Source organism: Oxyura jamaicensis, chromosome 4 (assembly GCF_011077185.1).
Source record: "Oxyura jamaicensis isolate SHBP4307 breed ruddy duck chromosome 4, BPBGC_Ojam_1.0, whole genome shotgun sequence".
In the NCBI taxonomy this organism is placed as follows: Eukaryota; Metazoa; Chordata; class Aves; order Anseriformes; family Anatidae; genus Oxyura; species Oxyura jamaicensis.
In genome coordinates, this window is record NC_048896.1 from 66,889,700 (window position 1) to 66,915,693 (window position 25,994).

Here is a 25,994-nt window from a genome sequence, read left to right on the forward strand (position 1 = left end):
TTTCCTTTCCTTTCCTTTCCTTTCCTTTCCTTTCCTTTCCTTTCCTTCTTTTTTTTTTTTTTTCTTTTCAGTGTGCTCTAAAGTAAAGCTGCACTTTCTCATTCATGATGGGCTCGGATTTCAGACAGTCTGCCCAGAGGGGAAATTTATCCTGGCAACTGCTGAAAGGGAAACTCTTGTGGATTGGCACCAGTTTCTGAATAATATATATATATATATTGTTGCTTCATTTAGGGTAGCTTTTCAAGGATTGTTTATTTACATTCCCTTCTGTGCTCTCTAACTATTTGCATCAGTGAGAGTTGATACTTGTGTGCTTTCTAGCAGCTGCCAGGCACCACGTAAAATGTGTATTAGGCTCCTTTCACTCCCTGAGGACACAATACCTGTAGTCCTGTGTAAAACTGCACCTACAGTGCTGAGTGCTTACTTGTGAGTGGATAGTCCTGCTAACCTCTTGGTCTAAAGGGCCCCATTGCTTAACAGAGACAATTTTTTACTCGTCAATCAAATTTATGCCAGTGATTTTGTTGCTTTATAGCTGTGAAATCACGTGGGAGTCAAGACTTCCTTTCAGAGTGGATGTGAGTTGAGTAGATTGGCTCTTCTAAAGCACAAGGGGCAGATTATGTTGAATTTCTATAGCAGTCCTGACCAGAGGAACGCCCTGGAGCTGTATCATGCCTTCAGGCAAAGCTTTTTTTAGGGAGGTTATACTGGCTTTGGATCAGTTGTTCCCCATGAGTTTCCTGCTTTTTCCCCCAGCCTCACAGTGGGTAAGTGGGAGTGTATAGCTCTGCCACATCCACTGCTGCAACTGAGCTGAGCTGCAGGCTCACCAGATCAACAGACAGCTTTTTAGGGAGAGCCATGCATGCAATGGGGTGAGAAGGCTAGGTTTGGTCTCTTCCACCCCATATTTCCTTGACTCAGATCTTGAAAATGCTTATATTGAGATTTTTTTTTTTTCAGTTAATGTTAACTTATTATCTTTGTTTTGCTACTTTGGTGCTAACTTATGCAAGAATAGATTTGTAAAACAGATTCTGAGATTATTGCATAGTCCATCTTCTGCTTCATGGATGAATAGTGGTCCTCAAATTGTAACAAAGGAACATTTCTTGAGGTCTTGGGTTTTTACTGTGATTGCCAAAATGGCTGAAAACAAGGCCTGCATTGGCTGCTCTTCATTCTTTCCTATACTGTCAAATACAGACAGAGTCCCTGATAGATGAGAAGCAGGTGGAAGGTTTACACACAGAGAAGACACTGGATGTATTCTACACACTATGCTGCTAAGATTAATTTAAGATGGCTTTGCTCAGTAATTATGTCAGATGTATTTTCTAGTGCAATTTGGCAAGTTCCTCTGAATGCTTCTCGTGGTGCATGCATGCATACCTTGTATATACTACGTATTTTCAAAGGGTACAGCTTCATACTTTAAATGAAGGCTTGCAAAAAGTGCTATTTACTGAGTAAAATGTGTTTTCTTGGAATCCTGATGGACTGATTTATTGCTTCTGCAGTTTTTTCTGGAAGCTACCACATTGTGGAATTGTGCCTTCTGGGTCAGAGATGAAAGGAGCTGGCCAGTAAGTCTGAAGCTGAAACATTTTTTTCCAAAGGTACAGTAAGATTTTAGCTGTTGTGTTGAAATGCACTGTTTTGCCTGGTCAGTTAAGACTACTAATTCATATTTCTGCAATAACGAGAATACTTGGATTCTGTGTTGCAGGACATCTTTGGTTGCTGATGGATTTTTTTAGAGTCTGAGTCAAAAAGTACTCTGTTTTCCTACTGACCTATTTTTCATGAATCTTGAAAAAAAAAAAAAAAAAAAAAAAAAGCATGGTCTGTGATTTTCATCTCTAAGTGTACCCTAAAGAGTGTAGGTGTATGTGTTTGTCCTGAATTTGTTCATGGACTACTCAAAACTGACAAATAATGAGTCATGTGAGACTGGCCATGTGCTTGTTTTTGGATGGCTGAATTATAAAGGAAAAGTAATGCAGATATCTTAACATTATGTGACCTTTGAATATTGTCAATATAATTAGAAATCCTTTTGGTAATCTTAGTAGTCCACAGGAGAGTAAGCATTATCATATCGGTTCAGTGGATCTCCTGCACTATGACAATTTCATTATTATAATGTTCGTTGTTGAAATCATTCCCAAATCTTGCAGTCTTGAAGAGATGAGAGAAACAGGGGAAGTGCATGCCCTGATAGTAGCTTTTCTATGGTATAAGTTTAGGAGGTAATTTATTTTCACATTCCAATGCAATATTACTTTTTTTTTTTTTTTTTTTTTAATCTTGTCTCAGCAGTGGCAAACACTGTCCTGGGGAGAAGAAAACATTGCAGAAGGCTTCAGCTGAATGTGAATGGTTTAGACAAAGTATAGTCTGCTGGACTTTGCTTAAGCAAAAAGCAATCATTGTCCTTGTAAATGTAAGAACACAGAGAAAGAAGAAAATTTGCCAAGTAAGAAAGCATTATGGACCATTAGCAAATTAAGGAATGTGTATCCTCTCCCATGAACTTATTACTGCACATAAAGGTCTGAAACTGTTCTGCTCTTGTGTTGTGGTATTAGCCAATGTGAGGTGACCACCGGGAAGAGGGTTCAGAAATGTGCAAGAGATGAAAATTTTCTGCAATGTATTTTATAAGGTAAAAATATATAGGTTTTGTTGTTGTATGTTTTTTTTGTTTGTTTTCTCATGGATGTTGCAATGTTGTCAAACCCAGTAAGTCAAATATCATTTTTCTACTGGGGAAGAATACAAGCAAAATTGCTCACATAGTAATAATGACTGACATTCTTTATGTTGTATGCTGAAGAGACACTATTAGGAGGGGCTAAGATGTTATGACCCATACAGATCTTTATAAAGGACCAAAAAGGAATTCTTGGGAGATGTGTATCAGCCCTTGAAATACGTCCTGCATATGACCCTGAGTCCATCTGTGGTTGTGAATAGGTTGATAAGGCCTTAGTCTTCTGCTACGCCTGCACACCAGAAACATTAAAATCTTTTAGCTTGATATTGGCATTTGGCATCAATAGCATCAGCTGAATTTGCATTCTCACTGGTTTTATAATTCTATATTATTTTCTAATGACTGTCTGCATTCACAGTGGGTGAAGAATGGGCATGGACCCTTTGCTGGCTCTAATGGAAGCCATTGCTCTTGGTGGCAGGCATAAAATGGGCGAATCTGCCTGTGTGAGTTGTGGATAGGTAGGTCGGTTCAGCTGCTACTGGTGCTCTAGACATTTCACGATTAAAAATCTTATATGTCTCTTGATTTGTCCACTAAGTCAACTTTGTAATTCTAAAAGCAAAGCCAATTACTATGGAGTTTCACTTATTAAGCTTTTTCATTGGTGTATTTTTCATTGACACTCTTTAGCTAAGGCAAAGATTATTATTTTTAATAATTATCCCTAACTAATTTTGCATATGGGAAGTGTATAACAAAGAATAAGTCCTTCAACATCTTTGCTGTAGAATTAAACAAGTTAAAAATAATTCTTGGAAGATAGTCTAATATTCCTTTGTCCTTGCAGTCTTAAAGTGTTATCAAAAATAAAGTAAAACCAAAATCAATTTATAGATGAAAAACCTAGGAATCTGCATGTGTGGTCCCTACTACTTAACAAGATCTTAATTTTCAAAGATTAAAGCTGTGATGCTGAGACAGTGGCCTCTCTTGGAAACCAGTGCTTTTTGTTTGGAAGATACTAGGCTTATCTCTGGATATGTGGTTTTAAATCCCAGCACTATTCAATGCTTCCAACTCTGCTGCTAGCTCAGTAAGCAGAGGAAGGAGTTTGCAGGTCCAGAGGACATATGTGTGCACTCTGAATTTGGAAGGCACCTTACCATTTGACAAATGGGCGTAAGAGTGGTAAAAGAGAAAAGTTAAGTACAAATCAGCATCAGGAAGTGTATTCTTCCTTATGATTTACAGCTTTCTAGAGTTTTGGTTTCTAAACCAAAAAATCAGGTTATTAATTATTAGAAAGTGAAACAAACAAATGCAGTATGGGATGTAAGTCTTAGCTAAGGCTCAGCTGTAGGCAGGAAATCATTACTTCCTGAGGAGATTCTCTCCAGTGAAATTGAGGTTTTATGGGAACAACTCCAGAAATGCCACGCTGGATATTGACAACTTAGAAAACATAGCAATTCTGACACCTGAGGGGGAATAGTTGAGATGCTTGTTTTAATAAAATATAAATAATGTGAAAATCTTAATAAAATCAAGCTGAGATACTGTTTCCATTGCTTAAGCATAGCATTTTTAGGATTCAAATGAAAGGAAGAGGAAAAAGTATTGTTTCTCCTGTCTCCCTTCACTATACCTGTTCTTGGGTATCTTGCTAGATGTCATTCAGTAACGGAGTCAAACTAGGCCCTCCAGGCAATTTGTGACAGCAGAAAACAGGGTTAACTTCCAGAAGATTTTTGTCTGTGTGCTGCAAGGTCCTGGGCCATACCTGCACTGCAAGTGCAAGTGGGATTGAAGTGCTGGAGGCACCACAGTGAAGTCTGTACTGCTATGTCCTCATTGTTAGCATTGTTTCTACTAACCGTAAGTGTGAGAACAAACAGTGGAGTTTGCTGTCCTTTCAGCAATTGGATCTTTGCATATGCATGTTCAGATTTCTAAAAGCTAGATTTCAGCAGTAAAGGGAAACAAAACAAAACAAGCAAAAAAACAAACACAAACAAACAAAACACACAAGTTTCCTTCTTTCTCATGCAGCTTGGAGAAAGACCTGAACTGCTTGCAGTTCTGCCAAACCAGCATTATGTACTGGCATTTGCAAGAGCTTTAGGCATTTGTAGTTGGTTCCAGGATTTTCAAATGGGCTTATGTAGGACAGCTAAATAAGATACAGGTTTTTAAAATGAGTTGTAACCCTTAATTTCCAGTGTGGTGCTCATTGCTACATCTTTAAACCAAATCTCTTGAAAACCTTTACTCTTGACAAGTATTTCAAGTAGGGACAGAACATTCTGAGGGCAGTTGCCTGTATTAAACTCAAAATTCAGGACAGTACATCTCAAAAAGAAAGCAAGAGCAACACCTTCAAGCAGTACCTTTCACGTACAGCAATAAGGGCTGGTTGTCCCAATTGCATGTGCTAACATTTAAAGTTTGATGACTAAAATGATACATCGCTGTTTGTTGCCAAGCATTTGTTATTACTGAAGAACCCCTTCTGGCCCAGCCGATAACATTTTTGTGCCATATGAGTAACTCTACTTTCATATAAGTGCAGCACCCCTTTAAACTTCTCTTCAAATCAATGGCTGTTCAAAAATACTAATTCTTCTCTCTAGGGTCATCTGTTTCTTTAACAGTTGGTATTTTTAATCTGGGCATTATATTCAGTAACGTAAACAGTCTTTGCCATATAGATTTTGTAATATAAGCCCTCTGTAATGTTTTTTATCTTGTTTGCTTCTGAATACTCAAGCCCATGTTGTCCTATTTTGTGCCTCCCTCTTTCCTTGTGCTGGATTGCTTCAGGTAGGTGAGATTATGCCCCAGCTGCAGTTTAATTTTATAAAATAGGTTTATTTACTGTTTACCCTAGGCACTTTAATGCCTTTTTTTTTTTTTTTTTTTTTTTTTTTTTTTTTTTTCTTCCCAGGTGTCTTTTTCTCTCCTACTCCTCTCTGATTAGCAACAGAAAATCTTCTTTTGTTCTTAATTGTTGTCTGGTTAGGTTTCAAAATGAAAAAATTGTATCCTGTGTGAGAATGCTTTATTTAAATAGATAAACATAAAAATCCAAACATCCTTAATGTTATCCCTACACCAAATGCAATAAAAATCTCCTTCACCATGAACTTCACTTCTACACAGAAAGAAAGAGCCCAATTCCAAAAAGAGCTAACAAGAAGTATGTAAAGAACTCCCTCAGTTCATCACATTTCTTGCATCCGTTTATATACAATACTTCTTGTATACTCTTGCTGAGACAATCGGACCCGGGGCAGACGTGCTCTGCAGCAGAGCTGGGGATCGGGACAAGCAGGGCTATTTCCCCGGCATCGAGGCCACTCGAGGCAGCCGAGGGAGCCGCCACGACCCAGCACAACTCCTGCGGGACGCTGACGAGGCGTAGGCGGAGCCAGCAGCGCCCCCTCCCCGGCCGTTCAAAAGCAGCCCCTGGGGGAGCGCGGCAAGCTGGACGGGGTGCGGCAGTTCGCGCAGAGTGGTCCCCCCGCCCCTAAGAACAACTCAACCGACGGCTTTCGACCACCAGCTCGGCCACTATGGTCCTTGCTAGGCAGAGAGCTCACGCTAGAAAGTCTGTAGCCACCCAGACGGAGTGCCCGCTCAGAAATGCGGCAGGTCAGGTCTCTGGGGGCAGGGAGTGCCAGAGCCTGCTGCTGCCATCCGAGGGAGGTGGAGATACTGTGAGCGTGAGGTGCGAGCAGGTGGACGACCTGGTCTGCCTGGTGGCAGAGCTCAAGGAGGGGGTGGAGAGGTTGAGGGCCTTCAGGGAGTGCGAGCGGGAGATAGGCTGGTGGAGCAACTCCCTGCAAGGCCGGAAGGAGAGGCACCGGGGTGAGACTCCCCAGATGGGGGTGGGTCCCCTGCCCGGTCACTGTTGGGCAGAGAGACGGGACCTAGGAGTGGAGGAGGAATGGAGACAGGTCCCTGCTCGGTGTTGCAGGAAACTCCCCCCACTGCCTGCCTTACCTTCCCAGGTGCCCTTACACAACAGGTTTGAGGCCCTGGAGCTCGAGAGAGCAGTGGATGAGGGTGTGGTAGGAAATTTAACCAGGAAGCCTAGGGCGAGGAAGTCTGCTCCACGCCTCAAGACTGCTCCCACCAAGAAGGAAAGAAGGGTGATCGTGTGGGCGACTCCCTTCTCAGAGGAACAGAGGGCTCTATCTGTAGGCCTGACCCTACCAGTAGGGAAGTCTGCTGCCTCCCTGGGGCCAGAGTCAGGGATGTTGTCAGAAAGCTTCCCAACCTGGTTCGCCCCTCCAATTACTACCCACTACTGATAGTCCAGGCTGGCAGTGATACCACTGATGAGAGAAGCCTGAAGGCTATCAAACGGGACTTAAGGGGGCTGGGATGGTTAGTGGATGGAGTGGGAGTACAGGTGGTGTTTTTCATCCATTCCTACAGTGGCAGGGAATGGTTCAGAGAGAACACAAAAAGCCCACCTGATAAACACGTGGCTCAGAGGCTGGTGCCAACACAGAAGTTTTGGGTTCTTTGATCACGGGACGCTTTACTTGGCACACGGCCTGATGGCTGCAGATGGGTCCCAACTGTCTCCAGGGGGAAAACGGATCCTGGCCCGGGAGCTGGCAGGGCTCATTGAGAGGGCTTTAAACTAGGTAAGAAGGGGGGCGGGGATGAAACAAAGCTTGTTGGAGGTGTGCCAGGGGGAACAGTGGCAAGGCTGGGTGGGAGAGAAGTATAAGGCCCAACTGAAGTGTATTTACACTAATGCACACAGCATGGGCAACAAGCAGGAGGAGCTGGAAGCCATTGTACAGCACTCAGGCTATGACTTGGTTGCCATCACGGAAACGTGGTGGGACCACTCTCATGACTGGAGTGCTGCAATGTCTGGCTATAGGCTCTTCAGAAGGGACAGGCAGCACGGAAGGGGTGGTGGAGTGGCTCTCTGTATTAGAGAGTGTTTTGACGTCGTCGAACTTGAAGCTGGGAATGACAAGGTGGAGTCGCTATGGGTTAGGATCAGCGGAAAGGCCAACAAGGCAGGCATCCTGATGGGGGTCTGTTATAGACCGCCAAACCAGGATGAGGAGACGGATGAGGAGTTCTACAGGCAGCTGGTAGAAGTTGCGAAATCGTCAGCTCTTGTTCTTGTGGGGGACTTTAACTTCCCGGACATATCCTGGAAACACAACACAGCCCAGAGAAAGCAGTCTAGGAGGTTTCTGGAGAGCATGGAAGATAGCTTCCTGATGCAGCTGGTTGGCGAGCCTACCAGGGGAGGTGCCCCGCTAGACCTTCTGTTCACTAACACAGAAGGACTGGTGGAAGATGTGGTGGTTGGGGGCTGTCTTGGGCAGAGTGACCACAAAATGGTAGAGTTCTCGATACTTGGCAAAGTCAGGAAGGGGATCAGTAAAACCGCTGTCTTGGACTTCTGGAGGGCTGACTTTGAGCTGTTCAAGACGCTGGTTGGCAGAGTCCCTTGGGAGGCAGTTCTGAAAGACAGAGGAGCCCAGGAGGGCTGGGCGCTCTTCAAGAAAGAAATCTTAATGGTTCAGGAGCGGTCTGTCCCCATGTGTCCAAAGACGAGCCAGCACGGAAGAAGACCAGCCTGGCTGAACAGAGAGCTGTGGCTTGAGCTTAGGAGAAAAAAGAGGGTTTAAAATCTTTGGAAAAGAGGGCGGGCCACTCAGGGGGACTATAGGGATGTTGCGAGGCGGTGCAGGGACAAAATCAGAAAGGCCAAAGCTCATCTGGAGCTCAATCTGGCTACTGCTGTTAAAGACAACAAAAAATGTTTCTATACATCAATACCAAAAGGAGGACTAAAGAGAATCTCCACCCTTTACTGGATGCGGGGGGAAACTTAGTAACCAGAGATGAGGAAAAAGGTGAGGTGCTTAACGCCTTCTTTGCCTCAGTCTTTAACAGCAAAACCAGTTGTTCTCTGGACGCCCAGTACCCTGAGCTGGTGGAAGGGGATGGGGAGTAGAATGTGGCCCCCACAATCCATGAGAAAATGGTTGGCGACCTGCTACAGCATTTGGATGTACACAAGTCGGTGGGGCCGGATGGGATCCACCCGAGGGTACTGAGAGAACTGGCGGAAGAGCTGGCCAAGCCGCTTTCCATCATCTATCGGCAGTCCTGGCTATCGGGGGAGGTCCCACTTGACTGGCGGCTAGCAAACGTGACGCCCATCTACAAGAAGGGCCAGAGGGTGGACCTGGGGAACTATAGGCCTGTTAGTTTGACCTCAGTGCCAGGGAAGCTCATGGAGCAGATTATCTTGGGTGTCATCATGCGGCAGTTGCAGGGCAAACAGGCAATCAGGCCTAGTCAACATGGGTTTATGAAGGGCAGGTCCTCCTTGACGAACCTGATCTCCTTCTATGACAAGGTGATACACTTAGTGGATGAGGGAAAGGCTGTGGACGTGGTCTACCTTGACTTCAGTAAGGCATTTGACACTGTTCCCCACAGCATTCTCCTCAGGAAACTGGCTGCTCATGGCTTGGACTGGCGTACACTTCGTTGGGTTAAGAGCTGGCTGGATAGCCGGGCCCAGAGAGTTGTGGTGAATGGAGTCAAATCCAGTTGGAGGCCGGTCACTAGTGGAGTCCCCCAGGGCTCGGTACTGGGGCCAGTCCTCTTTAACATCTTCATCGATGATCTGGACGAGGGGATCGAGTGCACTCTCAGCAAGTTTGCAGACAACACCAAGTTAGGTGCATGTGTCGATCTGCTCGAGGGTAGGAAGGCTCTGCAGGAGGATCTGAATAGGCTGGACAGATGGGCCGAGGCCAACTGCATGAAGTTCAACAAGGCCAAGTGCCGGGTCCTGCACCTGGGGCACAACAACCCCAAACAGAGCTACAGGCTGGGAGATGTGTGGTTAGAAAGCTGCCTGTCAGGGAAGGACCTGGGAGTATTGGTTGACAGTCGGCTGAATATGAGCCAGCAGTGTGCTCAGGCGGCCAAGAAGGCCAGCAGCATCCTGGCTTGCATAAGAAACAGCGTGGCCAGCAGGTCCAGGGAAGTGATTGTCCCCCTGTACTCGGCTCTGGTGAGGCCGCACCTTGAGTACTGCGTTCAGTTTTGGGCCCCTCGCTACAAGAAGGACATGGAGGTGCTTGAGCGACTCCAGAGAAGGGCAACGAAGCTGATGAAGGGTCTGGAGAACAAGTCTTAGGAGCAGCTGAGGGAGCTGGGACTGTTTAGCCTGGAGAAGAGGAGGCTCAGGGGTGACCTTATCGCACTCTACAGGTACCTTAAAGGAGGCTGTAGCGAGGTGGGGGTTGGTCTGTTCTCCCACGTGCCTGGTGACAGGACGAGGGGGAATGGGCTAAAGTTGCGCCAGGGGAGGTTTAGGTTGGATATTAGGAAGAACTTCTTTACTGAACAGGTTGTTAGTCACTGGAATAGGCTGCCCAGGGAAGTGGTGGAGTCACCATCCCTGGAGGTCTTTAAAAGACGTTTAGATGTAGAGCTTAGGGATATGGTTTAGTGGAAGATTTGTTAGCATTAGGTAGGAGGTTGGACTCGGTGATCTTGGAGGTCTCTTCCAACCTAGACCATTCTGTGATTCTGTGATTCTTCTGTTGACCAGAAATCACTTCACAAGAAACTCTGCATCTAAGCAGAAGGAAAGAAACTGAGAGCTTTCAGTTTGACCAGTCTATAATCCACGGAGGGTGTATGGTAAGTATGTTATTGGAATTAAATATTTTAATATGATAGTATATAATTTGCAAATCATTTCTTCTGACCCACTGGAATCCTATTTTGTGGAATTTTTATTTTTGTTATTAAGGATACTTAAAGAAGTTTAACATGGAATGCTCTGTCAGTTTATATTAGACCTGCATTCAAAGCATTGTCATTCTGTTGATAGGTCTTGGAGTGTGATATATTTTCAGCTTGTTGAAAGTCTTTATTGTAGGAACTAACACTACAGTGTTAAGGTAAAGAAATACGTCTGTCTTGAAGCATAGGTTGGAAGGAAAGAGATAGGGACAGAAAGAAGCACTGGTAAATAGTTGAGTTTTGTGTTTCTTGTCACCACTCAAATCACACCCAAATCCAAGTGTTTTATGATTTTAAATCAGAATTTTAAGAAGTCTGTATATGCTTTTAAAATTCCAGATTTCAGCTGAAACACAAAGTATTAAAACAGAATAAAAGAATCTGTATTGGAGAGATTGCCAGCCAGATTGAAACACAATGAGTACTGGAATTTTCACTTGAAAATCTGATCTTGCAAAACAGGTTTATGTATTTCCAGGCTATTAAAGTCTGGACAACCTAAGATAAGCAACTGAACTCCACATATTTATTGCAGCTAAATCTTACTTGGAGAGCCTCGCTCACACCACAGACAAGTTTCCCTTGTTAAGAGGCATGTACAGACCTGGGCTTTGCAGCGCTTGATCGTGACTCCTGCCTGTCACATAATTCACAAAGACGCTTTTCCACAATCTTAACTGCCCGAAAGATACTCTCTCAAACAATCATTTCAATTTTGATGGAGCAGTTCCTGACTTCTGCACAGGCTGATGGCTTGAACTGACTGATTTATCCATGCATACGAGTTCATAAATATGCATGAATGCTTGCAAGACTAGATCCAAAAATGTAAGAGTATATTTGTATACTTTATTTTCTGAAACTTGTTTAAAATCGCATTTTTAAGCTCTAGGACACAGTACTGATTTAGATTTAACTGCCAGAACTTCAAGTCAGGTTACCTTGAAAAGGCTGTTATTTTTTGTTTGTTTGTTATGTGTTTACAGTCAGTAATTGATGTTTTCTCCAACAAACAACAACAACAAAAAGACATGGCTGTTTGAAAGCACTTAGTGTGCTTTTAAATCATTAGTTTATTTTTCAGTTAAGAAAGTAACTATTTATCTTTTTTTTTTTTTTTTCAGATAAGAGGGTTTTCTTGTTCTTAACAGTATCTGAACATAAATTTAACAGCAGTAAGTTCATCTCTTTTTTTAAAAACCAAAAGTAAATTAATCTTTAGTGGTATCATAACTAGAAATCTAGAACTGGTTTGTTTTTTCTGAACTTGAATATCTTGCAAATTGTAAGGGGAACGGTTCTACTAACAGTACAGATATATCTATGTGGGGAGGAGAATAGGAAGCTACAGGCTTAAAATCACATCAGGGTTTGAGTGGAGGTTGTGAGGAAATGACTACTATTTTTTTTCTCATCATTGACTAACATACCCAAGAAGCCTGCATAGTTACTCTTTACCATTTTTAGTAAAAGAGGCTGAAAGGGAACGCTGTGATGATCTTTTCTGATCTGCCGTTTCATTAAAAGGAGAAGTGCTTTGTGGATCTCATATTTTGGGAGACAGAAGTTCTTCTGGAATGAGACACAATGCAATGTGCTGGCTGCTTTCTTACATAGTTGTCAGGAGAAGCAGAAGGAGAGTTGTTTTGATATTTATTGTAAGCTTTTGTGAGTTCATTAGGCCTAGAAACCCTCAACTCCACAGAAATAAGTACAGAAATAATTTAATAAGGCAGATGAGCGTGTGCATGTATGTTGTTTTTGTCCATGCTGGCAATATATTGCTCACCTTTTTTCTCAAAAGCATCGGTAGTCAGGATGGCACTTCTGCATTTGGATAACTATAAGCAAACACTTAATTGTCACAGCTTTTTGTGGCAAATACCAGTATAAAGCATATTTTCCAGGTATTACATAGTTAAAATGGAGCTTCTTTTATTACTTTTTGAATTTGGTCAAGGTTGTTTTTCCTTCATCTCCTTCAACACATTACTATGTGTTGAAGTTCTTGGAGAAGGTAGCAGCATGGAAGCACGGCTAGCAAACCTGAGCAGAACTGGTTTCATTTGTAAACTTTTCCAATGTGCCTTAGTCAGTCAGTACTGAAACTTCAGCATTTTACAAATATGGAAAATATTTGCCTGTCTTTTTGGGTTCCAAACGGGAACATTAAGAATATCTTTTGAATGAACACAATGGCTTGGAAGCGTCCCAGTTTTAGGGAGATGAGTGCTTCTGCAGGTATGCTAGTATTTTTGTCTGCCAGCATTTATAGGAGCAAATCAAACAGATTCAAACCTGATTCTTCACTTTCTTTGAAATCCGAAGTCATTCCCCGGAATTGAATGAAGAGCTGCAGAAACACAGAACAACTTGTTGTGGCGCTAAGGCTTTGGTGAGTGCTGCTTCATATAGAAATCCCGTGAAACCTCGCCTGGCAGGGCAGAGGCCCATGCTGAGCAGCTGTATGTCATTTGTCAGGTATAGCACTTAAGGGATAAACTTGGTGTAACCCATGTTCTGGGTGTAAATTTATGTCTCACCACAGTACTTTGCAGTCTATCACAGTGCTCTTGCTTTTGGTTGGCAACTGCAGCGGTGTGCAAATGATTCCTTCCATTCTTACTGTTTAGCTGTTACTTACAGTTAAGTGTTTTTTTTGTTTGTTTGTTTTGTTTTTTTCAGTAGTTCTGATTGCTCTGCTAAAGTGGCTATCTTGAAAAATTACAGAATTTGCCTTGTTTACATGGGGGAGCAGATTACAGTGGTTTTGGTGTGGCTTTTGTTTGTTCACTTGCATAACCTTCAAAAATATTAAAACTGAAAAGATGATGACAAATGATAGTCAAGTTCTTTTGACATAGGCAAGAATCAGCCTTTAAAGGAAACCAGCCAGAAAGCCCTAAGCTGTTATACTTTGAAAAAATAAAAAATAAAAATCATTGTGGAACTCACTTAGAGTGAACATCATCTTTAACATACAAGGAGTTGTGAAGTGCAACTGCACTGATCTAAGCCTTGAAGGTATCTCCAGTTCAGAAAAAAGTACTGATTTTATTCACATAACGTAAGTAGGAATAATGTGGTCTTGTTTGTAATTTTTCTTGAGGACTTGCCTCTGAATCATTAGAGAGTTCCAGACAGGTACACCTCTCCAACCCGCCAGAGAACTGCAATTGTTTAGGAGTTACTGTGAGGGTACTGTGAAAGCAGTGGGCTTACAGTTAGCATTACTGGAAGGTGTGATCATTAGTTTCCTTTGGTTTACAACAAGGAATCAAGCATAAGGATTTGAGTCTGTGGTTTGAGGAGCTGGTAGTTGGACACAAATGTGGTTTGTATTCTGTTTGATCATCTCAACTTGCAAGAAACTCCATAGACAGGAAGCCACCAAATACTCTTTTTTAGCATGTTTTGTTTAGCAGAATTGCACTTGTAAGATCCCAGTGCTTGTTTCATACCCTGTCTTTTTTTGCTGTCCTAAGTGATTGAGACCAGCTGGGGAGTCTTGTTTACAAAAAACATGGGGAAAACTTGCAAAGGTTAACTAAGGCATTTTTTAATTATTGATATTTATGAACAGTAGAAGATAATGGGTGAGGACAGTTTTGAGTCTGTGTTCAATTGCCATACAAAATAAGTTGTTAATGAACAGCAAAGCTAATGAGTCCTGATTTCATAAAGGTTTGTATCCAATGTTATCTGGACATACACATGCAGTGGTCCCTCACAGCTCCCTCCCACCACATTTTTCCTGTTTCAATTTACCCATATTGCTCCAGCACTGCAAAACCCACAGCTTGGGCCGTTCTGCCCTCTCACCTGCTTTTTCTCATACCATTATCCTAGCTCTTTTTCAACATCTGTTGATCTGTTTTGCACTACCATCTAAGTGAGAGATGGCATATGCTATAGCTTATTTGGAAACTGTCACTTGCCAACTGGCCTATCGGTCGTTGTCATACAGAATAAAAAGTACCCAGCTTTGTTTTTCTTGGGGAATTAATAGGGTCTCTGCTGTATCAGCTGTTTATGAAATATATTAAAACTTTGAGACCTTGATTCCACCTCTCAATTTGAATGAGATGAACCAGGGGGTTCAAAAGAAGAGTGGAATAGGAGTATAGATGGACTGGTAGTATGATGCACAAGTGTTGCTTTTTTCTGGAAACAAGCCAAAAAAAAATAATGCATGGTTGGAAGTGTTCTGTTTAGGTTAAAAAATATGTGTGCTCGAACTCAAACATGTACTTGAGCTCTCTTAGGGAAGAACTGATGGCTAAGCCCTGTCAAAGAATCTCAGGCCCTTACCAGAACACAGGAGAACTTAGGGATTCGTTGTTGGAAGAGACTTGTCCAAAGGACCATTTCTGAGCCATATGTGAATCCTGCGTGGATGCCTTTTTCTTACCTTATGCAACAACAAAATATAGGGAATTCTGATTTCATCTCCACTGGCTTGTTGTAAATTAAGTCCGTCTCTTACAGGGAATCCATATGGTAAGCTCACACTTTGTGAAATAAACTTTGAGTTGTTGGGAAATATGACCTGATAGGTAGTTCTTGCTCCCTTAGTGAGTATTCAGTCATGGTCTTCAAGGCTGAAGCAAAGGCATATGAGCAAACTGGGTTACCTCTTAGCCAGTGCATCGTAGTTTTGCAAGAGTTAATGTTTTCACTAGTGTTGTGATAGATATGGGTTAAGAAGTTTGCTGATGAACATGGGAAATCTTGCAATAAATGAGGTTATTTAGTCCAACGGAGATTAAATACTTTACATTCTTTGCTTTAAATGAAGCAAAACCAGTGTGAAAAATCTCATTTTGAATGATGGATCCCATAGTGCTTAATAACCACTTAAGTTTAGCCAGAAAAAAAAATATATTTTTTTTCCTCCTAAAGGATTAGATTCTTGAGATACTCATCAGCAAGTGCAAGCATATTACATCAGTGTCTTTTGGGAATAACTATTCCTTTTTTTTTTTTTTTTTTTTTTTTTCTGCTCCATTCTGTAAAATGCTCTGTGAGAATGAACCAGTTCCCTGAATTAAATCTCATTTTCTCTGACCTTTTTCCTGCTAAAGCACCCTATAAACTACAGAATAGATTTAAAGAGAACAGAAGAAACAAAAAGCTCAATTTTTTTTTTAACTCATATAAAATAAAACCCATGACTTGCTGTTTACATGGCAGTCAGAAATCTCATTTCTTACTATAAGCCAGTTTATAAGTGAACTGACATTTCTGTGGTGCAAATAACATTAAAAAAATGCTATCAGGATTTTCCCTTGGCACCCATGAGATAAGCAGTTAGCTGTGTGTTGACAAACATACAGTGTGCACAGTTGCAAAGCTGTTTATTAATTGCATCACTGCATTGGTCTGTAGTAGTTTAAGGCTATCCTGTGTGTGTTGTTTCGCTACATTTGTTAATGGAGAGACATCAGTGGGCTTCTTTGTTTGCTTCTTGTTTCTCATGGTATTGTCTGAGCCTTCTGCATCTGGGAGTGTTTATTGCATGGAATCTGGCACTAATTTTTGGAGGCACTGTATGTTAGGAATCCATATGCATGGCAGATGGCTCTCAGACAGGAGGGAGCTTTATATTTCAATGCATTGAAAGAGATGCTTGGCTGTAGACTTCCTAGTAGTTCAGTGTTTCCACAGCAGTAAAAGGAAACAGAAAACTGTTCTGGCACTGAAGCACAGGTTACATGCCATTTCTGTTGGGTTTCTATATGGAATAATGAAATAGTCTATCAGAGAAGGGAGTGAGTGAGACTTCAGTCTGGAAGCATCTTATTCACAGATAGTTTGCTCTCCTTATTGATGTTTCAATAACCATTGGAATGGTTCACCATAAGGGGGGGTGTTTTTTCTCTGTCTTATAGTCTTACAATTATGTTGTGCTCCAGCTCAGACAAGCCTGCTGTGGGGGTACCTGTCATGCATGTAATAGGCAGCTCTGTTCAGCTGCTAAAATGGCATGGTCAAGATTCGGCTCTTAATGAACTAATCATTGTTTACTGCAATGAATAGTCATTTCAATCTGCCATAAATTCAAGGAGATGCAGACGCTGCAAGATGCAAACCTGTATATATCCTCAGTATAATGATGTTCAGATACTGTGGTTTTTATTTACATGTTGACACTGATGTGGTCTGCAACACAGGAATCATCAGGAGTCTGCAGCCCGCTTTAAACTAGCTGTAAACCTCAGCCCTGGAAATATTTAAAATATATTCAGAAAGTTAATGGCTATGTTGTGTGAGCCTGTCATTGTTTGAAGGAAAGTTCAGAACCTTACTCAGAGGTCACTGAAGTGAATGGAAAACCCAAGACCTTCATCAGCAGTGACTTTTGTTGTTCTGTCTGCAGTGATAGCTAGTGATAGATATTTGTGGTCTTTTGAAATTTGTTTGAAGCTTCAAAATGTTTTCCTAATGATAAAGTATCCACATCATGGAAATCACCCTTTGTGTTTGGCAGTTGGAAGAGAGAAAAAGAGACAGATAACTGGGCTTGTAATGTTACGTATCCTCCCTCCCCTCCTCTTTTGGTGAATGCAGGGTAGGGTACAGCAGCAGCAACGGTCAAGTTCATGCTGTCACATTGCAGGGTGCCAGGTTTTAGAGGTGTAAATCTGCCAAGTTTTATAAGCATCAGCTTGAACTTTAAAGCACCTTCAGACATGAGGAACTTAATATTATTATCTGACTTTAAAAAATGCAAATAAAGAACTGCATGTTCTTTTTTGGTAGTGAGCATCTCCAGACACAATTTTGTTTAGGATGTAGTTACTGAACTAATCCCCCTGCTGATACCATGATGTTAACGATGCCAAGGATGTTGTCTCTAGACAAAACCTGCATCAAGGTTTTTTGACTGAACATAGCTGTGATGCCATCTGCATAGAAGTGTCACACTAAGGTTGCTTTATTTTAAATTACCTCTTGTTAATGTGTCCTTGTAAACTGAACACATCAAGCAGGTACAAAACAGGTGTTGTCTTTTCCCCCATAGTGTCTTTATCATCTTTTGCTAGCAATGGATTTCAGGGTAACACTTGGGGGGAGCTGTATTAGAAATCAAACTTAAAATGTTTTATCCTGCAGCAGAGTAAAATTTGATCAACATGTGCTAGACTTCAAAATATTTAATCTGTTTATTAAACTGGTTAGTTGGAGTTGTAGTTTTAGAATGAAGAGCTATCTAAAACATACTGAAAGGAAATGGAATGTGGTCCAGAATGGTATTTCCTTCATACATCTATCCTTTGGGTGTCACTCCTTCCTCTGTTTGATTTATAACTTGTAGATGACATCATTAGAAAAACTGGCAGATTTCACCTTGCTCAGTTCTCAAAAAGGATTTTTTTTTTTCTTGGGTGCATGCTGTTGAGTAATGTTGACTTGAATAACTAGTACTGGGAATAGTAAAATAAATCAGAACCATAGTGAAAGTAGAAGAAATTCATCACCAGCTATTGCTTACTACCAATCTGTTCCATTGATCTTTCCAAGAACCCCTCATGTCAGTCGTTAATGAATTTTGCATCAGAAAATAAGGCTAGATGTGCTAGTTTGGGAAGGGATGATATTCCATAATTGTGCAGTTAGATCTGAATAGTCAGACAAGAGCTTTCAGCAACTCTCTCATTTGATTCCCATGGAAACATGGATCCTTTAATTTTTACGTATTAAAGTCACAATTCTTTGTTTAAAAGCCCAGGCTGCCTGAAGTGAAAAACAAAGAGCTTAAAACACTGGTTTCACTGCACAGTTTGGGATATACTGAGACTCTCCACTATCAACTTTAAACTTGTAGCAACTTAACTCTTTGTTTTCTTTTGTGTAAGAAAATAAAGATTTTTGAAAAATTAAGAAGAGACTTCACATTTTTTAATGCAATGAAAGCTTATGTGAAGTTTGGAGAAATAGCTAGATGAGCATACCATTTTGATAATCCTTGGTAGGAAAAAAAAAAAAAAAAAAACTATAATCCCCACTTTCTACATTGTTGGCACAAAAATACCACTTAGAAAAATCAGATAGTGCTGTTAAGATGTACATTTTCAGAATGTTTAGCATTCAGTGTGTTGCTAGAGTTATAGTCAGGTTACAGTTCTTTTAAAAGTTCTTTTGTTGTTGTCAGTGGTGGTGTTTTTAATCAAAAAGAATTGGAGTTTATCCAAACCTCACAGCAAGAATGTTTCTGTGCTAGGTGAAGAGGGGAGAAAGGCTCTTCATCTATGTGTGTTTTGTTTTGTTTCTGTATGTTTGGAAATATTATTGAAATAAGACAGTTAATGTCATTGTCTGAATGAAGGCTGTTTGTGAATGTGGTAGCTCTGAATCAGAGCTAGGTCTTGGGGACAAAAAAAAAATGTGTCAGGGCTATAGAGAGAATCTAATCTTTAATTTTTTATGCTCCATGCCTATGAAGACAAATATATACAAAAATATGGAAATTACAATTATTTTACAAAAAGAGTTGTTGAGTGACTTTTCCCTGCAGGAAAACAAACAAACAAACAAAAAATATCAGATATTAGACCTAGACAATATGCTATTCAGGTCATCACACATGATTGTTCCAGCAGTCTTGCCTTGTTCTCAAGATACATGTATTGGAAATGATGTTGCAACCTCTTTACTAGAGAATATACTAGGCCTAGACTATACTGAATATTGTTAAAGAAGATAGGTGAAGATACAGTCCTGTAAGATGAAAACTCATGCAAGTCTTAAGTTCAGAGAAGCTAATAAGGCCCTTCCAAGGCCTGTGTGAATGACATAGATGCTGTCATAAGAACACCTGAATGGAAAGGTAAATAGGTATCTTCATTAGGAAATGTTAGTCCAAAAATATGAGAGAATTTATCTATGATCATTTCTTCACTGGTAAATCCCAGTGATGTTCCTTGTGTGTATGCTGGTGTATGTGGATACATGTTTAAAAAAGAAAACCCCCACAAAAAAACCTTCTGCTGTAGAACTGTGCTGTTTGATAAATGTAACTCTTGTCATTCCTCGTAGCAATGCATAGATCCACCCAATCATGAAACCTCACTAAGTAATACGTGACCAGTTTCAGCAAATCTTAATTTAAGTTTCTAAATGTTCCACAAAAACAGTCATTCATGATGTTCTGGATGTTCAGGCTGCTCCATGGAAAATGCAGTTCTAAGGCTTTTGGCAAATTTCAAGCTATTTTTATTTTTGTTACATATATTATAAAGCTATAATTCAGGAGTTCACTCTGGATTAGACTTACATAAATCTATTCAGTGAAAAATCATTCTGGAAATTACTGGTGAACAGGATTTCGAACAATTCCTGGTTTTCACAGACTCGGAAGCATAACAGGAGTAGCCTTTCTGTTTTCCTAAATTCCATTGGACTTCAAAAGAGCATTTTGCCATTTTGGTTTGGCTTTTCTGGCTGACATGGGTTCCAGCTGTTAATTTATTTGAACTGTGTACATCCTCAGGATTGATTCTGTTGTAGAGAGCTTGGAGGATTTAGGTGCAAATTCATCTCCTCTTATCCTTTCAATTCAATGGCACTAATATTACATTTAGTATTTATGTAGCAGTCTCACAAAGGTCTCTTTGAGTTTGGCAGGTCTCTCCATTTATAGACAGGTGAGTGAGGTACGCAAATTTAATGACCTGTCCAGGGTCACCTAGCCTATAGTGGAGACAGCCTTTCCTGACACCCTGCCCCTATTGCAGCAGCCACAAAGCTAAACATGTTGAATGGAGTGTTTATATATAAGAACAGATGATCTGTAACCAGTATTATTTCTAGAACTAGGAAGTACAAGATATTGTATGAATGAATGCTTGACTATTTAGGCACAGCTCTGTTGTCATTATAGTGGAAGCTATTGAATGTTTTCAAATGGGAGGAGCATGCAGATGAAAAACATTTAGAGAAGTGTCTTCTGTGCAACTTCAGTGCTTTACTGTGGATACCAGTATCATTTTTCGTGTGTACACTAATTTGTACACAAATTTTAAGGGACTCTATCAATTTCTGAAACAGCTAGAGAGGGAAGAACTGGGGAGCCCTGGACAGAGCGGGAAGAGTTTATGGAGAAGACAAGGAGAGAGGCTGCAGAGGAGGCTGGAGAGCTCCAGGGGAATTCCAGCTGTCCTATGTCCTCCCCTTACCAGCTTTTCTGTGTCCTTCTTGAAAAGTCCTTTCTTCTCAGGCAGCCATGAGAAGTGTAGTATTTTCTTCCCAGTACACAGGATGGGAAGTTGGGCAAGGACAGCTTGGAAAGAAAGTGGTGTAGGAAGTCTTTTGCTTTGTTTGTTTGTTTGTTGTTTGTTTATTTGTTTTGACATTTTAAGTAGTCATATGTTGGTAACTGATGTTTTAGAAGCTTAGGGCCAGCCATGGGTTGTGTGAGTGTAGGTGTAAGCAGAAGGCAGGGAACAGTGCTAGTACAAAAAGAAGTCAGAGCCTATCCTGAAAAATGTGATAACTGCTAGTCTATAGAAGCTGTCCTGGCTTGGGATGAGTGGATAAGTGTTTAAGTCTAAGCAAACTAAATATTGTTTCCTTAGGAAAGTTTGTTTAACTAATACACTTAATTTGCCAATAGTTATCTTTACATCAGATGTGTAGTCCTTTGTCTGATTGTTTCAAGATGTATTTTTTTTCCAGCAAGGACTCTTAAATCTCAGGAGAATTCCTCTACACATCTGTTCTGGCTTCACTAGAGAAAGTGATGGGTAACTGCTGTGATACTGTAATTAGAGATGGCTGCTTGGTTAACTGTGGTTCCTCTGGGTCCACCTGGTACCATCTTTTTTCACGTGAGCTGTTAAATGCATCCAGTAAGGTAAGTCAATGTATCCATTCAACATTCTGAAATTGGATTCAGTCTTGTTTTTCTGCGACTTTTATAATTAATCAGAGTCTCAATTTGAAAAGTTTAGAATAGCATAGGAGTACTGAACTTCTCAAAATGCCCACATTCAGGGTGTAAGCATATTAAATAAATATTTTATACATTAGATACCCTCATATGTTAAGAAAGCGCCATTTGAAAAACAAATGGATTCTGTCAGAAAGGTCTGTATTGTTTTACCCCCAAGCTCTGCAGATTTATAAATAGATTTCACCTGTGTGTAAATAAGATTTTTATTCAGTGTAATTCAATCTAGAATGTTTCAGCAGAATGAAAGTAGCCTAAGGAAATCAGGTCAAGAATGACGTGCAGCATTATGCTACTATCACCACAATTGGTTTGTATTCGTTAAAGGCAGTTTCACCTATTCAGTCCCAAAGCTCTTTCATAAGACTGTGGTCATAATGCTGTTCTTGTGCGGTGGTTTAGTTTTGTTTTATTTTACGTAGCTTTGAAATTTGGTCTGACTAAAACCACACTATTTTCATTGCTTCTTTAGTGTGGGTATAAATAAAGTGTTACAGTAGTGCTTAGAACAGTTTAGTTTATTTCTGCAAATGTAAAGCTCCCATTTCTAAGAGCTAATGTTTGCTCTCCTTTAAAGATATAGACTGTTAAGAACCTGCTGATACTTGAGTTTATGTTGTAAAATCTGATTTCTTTAATGTAAAATCTTGGAAAATCATTACAGATGACATTCATGGATAGTGCAGGTGCAATTAATTACGTCTGTCCAATGAATATGATGTCAGTTGCCTCACAAAGGAAAAAATCCAAAATGCTCAGCGCTGACCTAATACTCCTTTTAAAACTACCAGCCTGCTGACCAGGTATTTGAGCAATTGTTCCTGTTGTAAATTCAGTTATATTGGCCGTTACTCCTTCCTTCCATCCTTTTTCAAAAAGGTTCTGACCTTTGCTTTTTGTGAAGCGCACAGTCTTGCTGATGTGTAAAGCACCAGTTTGGGATTATTTAGCAGACTGGGTTGTTCTTGGAATTTACAGGAAAATTAATTTCCTGAGTCCTGAGGAAGTGTAGATAAAAGCTAGATAGCAGCTCATCTCTGGCTATTTTGGCTGGCAGATTTGGCTTCCAGACCCCTCAGTTCTCCCCAAGTCCTTTGATTGGAGTCAGTCATATATCTCAGCCTGATCTAAATGTCCGTTCTCTTTTACCTACCTGGTTGATCTCAGTGGAAAGGAAATAATGAGCTCTTTTTCCTACTGTTTTGTTGGGTTTGTTCACAAAGGACTCGTTAGATTTCCAGTGAACATGTAGGCATTTCAGTGGAGGCAGTTGGCTTTCCAGAAAGCTCCTTACTCAATACCTCCTGCTGGATGTCATTCTACTATTTACACGGGACTGAGCACGCCTGAATAGCTGGCTGAGAAGTCTTCTCTCTACAGCTGGCTAGACCAGCACAGGGAAATGTTCATTCTTCCTTTGCATTTTGGATGTTTTGAATGTGAGCTTTACCAAAAGCTGCGTTTTGAAGCTACTCTTCCTTTCTGCCTTCCAGATGTCCTTTCTCTGTACTCTCCTCTTTTTCAGGTTATTTTGGATGCTTTTGGACAGTCAGCCAGGATGGCCCTTCATAATAAATATGCAGGGAATGGATGACAAGATGATCTCATTCTTCATGTTTCTGTTCCTTTCATTCCTTAAATTTTAAGTGCCTGAAGTGGCAAGAATTAAGTAAGAAGAATAAGTTAATGTAGGTGTTTCTTTTATGAAAACTTGGTGATGATGGGCTCTGCTGTAGATTTCAGATCTGGACCTGAGTCAAGCTCTGAACTTCTGCTAAGCTTGGTGATCATTAAGTTAGACTTGGTATCATGGGAGAATGCACTGGAAAACTTGGAGCTGTGTCTGGTGTGATTCAAGCAGTATGGCTAAATAACTGTTATTTACTTTGTGTATTCATATGTGCTTGTCACTTCTTTACTTTGCTGGAGGAACAGGCACAGCCCCCTGACTTAAATGGAAATACGCTGTTTATGCCAGATCACCTTTGCTAATGCTAGTGGCCAATTTCTAGCATAAAGAAAGAAAGAAAAAATCTTCACCACTATCTCATTGTTGCTGCAGGTAGACATCAGACTAAGGGGTAAAATTATCACTGAGATGCCAAGTAAGGAAAGGTAGAATAACAGACAGTTACTGTGCTCTGAGGAGTCTGAGAGACTAACTTGGCTTCTTGTTCAGCCACAGCTGCTCTAAACTGGCAGTGAAGAGGAGCCTGCCTGGTCCTGCAGAGCTGAAAGCAAGTCCTCTGTGGACTCTGCAGAGCCACGAGGGTGTCCTTGAGAAGTGTGTCGCTGAAAGGATGGCAGTAAAGGAGTTCTTTGCTTAGGGGGGATCATTTCTGTTGAGGAAACTCCCCTTACTCCGCAGTTTGAGAAAGGAGGAAATTCTTAACTACTGGCTGAATCCTTTGTACAGGAAAGCAAGGTTTATAGATGAAAGCACTGAGTTTATACGCAGAACCTCTCAATAAGACTTGAAATACACAAGAGAAGCTGTGACATATGGGCCATGTTCCACATTTTCAGAGCATGTTTCAGAATTAATTGTGCTGACAACATTTTATAAAGAGCAGCTCCAGACTCTTTTTGGCAACAGTCGGTTCTGGCTGTTGTCTAGCAGATGAACATGTTTTTCTGGTTGTATTATTTTGAGTTTGGCTCACATGCTTACTGTACAGATGATTAGAGGAGAGAATTACCTATACTCATTAACCAGGCTTACATACTTACAACAGTTAACAGCTTTTTAGTTTGTTGCCTGGACATCCTAAGAAGGCAGGGGGCGGGGGGTTGGAGAATAGCAGCAATAGATAGGGAGAGGGGGAGTGAAGCCCGGAATAGGATCCAGGCTGTATTGTTGTTTGCAGCCAATATAGATGACTGTCCAGGATCCAGAGGGCTGAGGTCTAGTCTGTGGAGAATTCCAGCATGGTTTAGTCTAGACTAAACATTTTTGGATGCATCGAGTCTATCACTCTTGCTCAGGCTCCTCTGCCAGGGACTAATTGGAGCTGATGAACACCTACCCATGGGAATTGTGAATTCCATTTGGAAGGTGCTTTTTCTTTTTTCTTTCTTTCTTTTCTCTCTTTTTTTTTTTTTTTTTTTTTTTAAAAAAAAAAAAGCATTTTACAGGTCTTGGCAGTAGGATATTTTTGGCTTTCAAATTACAAAAATACTTTCAGCATGGATTCAGGTATAAATTATAATATTATCCAGAATCCATCATTTAAAAATGATACTAATTACAAACAAACAAAAATCTGACCCTCCTTCCAATCTGGCTAACCAAATTTACATTATACCCATTTATTTTCAGACTTAAAAAGCTCTTTCCTTCCATCTTTGTAACATGGAATGTATTCTTTTATTCTTGTTTTGATAGGCATTTGTGATAGGTTTCTCGCACAAAATTTGGATGTCATGGTAAAGCAGTATGGGTGGGATTTCCAAAGCACTCAACCTCAGCCTAGTCTTCCTCTCATTTAAGTCACTGGGATCAGCGTTTGGCTCACAAAATGCTCACAGCGTCTGGGTGCTTTTGAAACCTTACTGTTGCTCAGACAGTTTGTGTTTGTTCATTCATTTCTTATAATACACTTTTCATGAATTGACCTTGAATGCCTTTACTTCATACAGACTTCTCAGCATATATCACTGGACAGTGAACAAAACAAAGACAATATACAGTGTAATACAGTGAATTTTAGGAATTATTGCAGATTTGCTCCTAACTTGTATGAGGAGATCCAAAGCAACTTCTCAACACATCTTTGACCTTATTAGGAAAGATATAGGGAGAAATTCAAGGGGTAGATAATGTAAAAGTTGCCAAACAAGCAGATTATTATTATTATTATTATTATTATTATTTTTGGTGGAGAAATCATCAGATATGAAAAGGCAATTACTGTGAAAATAAAGTTGTTGGTTTTTAATGAGTTATTATGTGTATACTTAAATAATGTTAATTTATAAACAAGGATATTTTGTAAAAGCCACAATATTTTTGACAATACAGTTTTAATCAATGTACATTTCCCAAGTTTTATTTTTAAATGAAAAGCATGCAAAAGTAGCAACTAGGGAGCTGGTCAAACCTGAAAAAGAGCAACTTTGCAGAAAATGTCTACTTATCCTATAACGATCTTCAAGCAGCTCCCTCAAGAAATGGTATGTGTAAGTGTAAGCCTTGCTCTGATTGGTACGAGAAAATTTGCTGTGTGGTTAGATGCTTGTATAACAGTAGTATCAAGGGTAACAAGAAATCACTCACTTTTAGTAAAAGATTAGATTGGTAAGTGTGATGTGGTGTGTGGGATCTTATGAAATCTGATGTTGCTCTTCTAAATTTCAGTAATTTTCCTTGAGATGATTCATCTTCCTGAAGTTGGTAAAAGCTTAAGTGCTTGGAGTTCTTTTTTCTTTTTAAAAAGAAAAGTAATCATCACTGTTGCATATGTTATTATAAGAATCAGAAAGTTATCATCTTCTCTGTGTGGT

General features: G+C 40.5%; 1 long non-coding RNA gene across 1 annotated transcript in view; it reads left to right on the forward strand.

Moving 5' to 3' along the window:
* Positions 1-2,284, forward strand: part of LOC118165952 — a 24,726-nt gene extending 22,442 nt beyond the window's left edge. The window contains exons 4-5 of the long non-coding RNA XR_004750291.1: positions 1,530-1,628; positions 1,739-2,284. This is a non-coding gene — a long non-coding RNA (uncharacterized LOC118165952). The remainder of the gene's footprint in view (positions 1-1,529; positions 1,629-1,738) is intronic.
* The last annotated feature ends 23,710 nt before the right edge of the window (positions 2,285-25,994 follow it).